This window comes from Myotis brandtii, unplaced genomic scaffold, assembly GCF_000412655.1.
Source record: "Myotis brandtii unplaced genomic scaffold, ASM41265v1 scaffold208, whole genome shotgun sequence".
Classification (NCBI taxonomy): Eukaryota; Metazoa; Chordata; class Mammalia; order Chiroptera; family Vespertilionidae; genus Myotis; species Myotis brandtii.
The window spans coordinates 6,464,099-6,464,435 of NW_005357764.1; the positions used below are offsets into that span (position 1 = coordinate 6,464,099).

At 62.6% G+C, this 337-nt stretch overlaps 1 protein-coding gene across 8 annotated transcripts in view; it reads left to right on the forward strand.

Moving 5' to 3' along the window:
* Positions 1-337, forward strand: part of JADE2 (jade family PHD finger 2) — a 53,448-nt gene that overhangs the window by 5,038 nt on the left and 48,073 nt on the right. The window lies entirely within an intron of this gene.

The following is a 337-nucleotide window of genomic DNA, read 5'->3' on the forward strand; positions in this document are numbered from 1 at the left end:
TCTCCCTCCCTTCTTCCCACCCACTCGCCTGCGCCTGCGGAGCGGCTCCCTCCCGCCTCTTCCCCGCCTGTGTGCAGACTTGTGGCTCCCTCCGGTCCCTTCCCGCCTATCCCTGGGCCCTGAGACACCCTCTTCTCCAGGCCAAGGGATGAGACGGGGGTCAGCTTCGCGATTAGTCAGAAGATGGGGATGTCAGCAAGACAGACAGGATGGCTTCACTGTACCATCCAGAGGCCTAAGACCCCCTCTCCCGCCACACACACACACACACACACACACACACACACACACACACACCTGCCCTCTCTCAGGCAGGGCCACAGGCTGGACCTTTCCC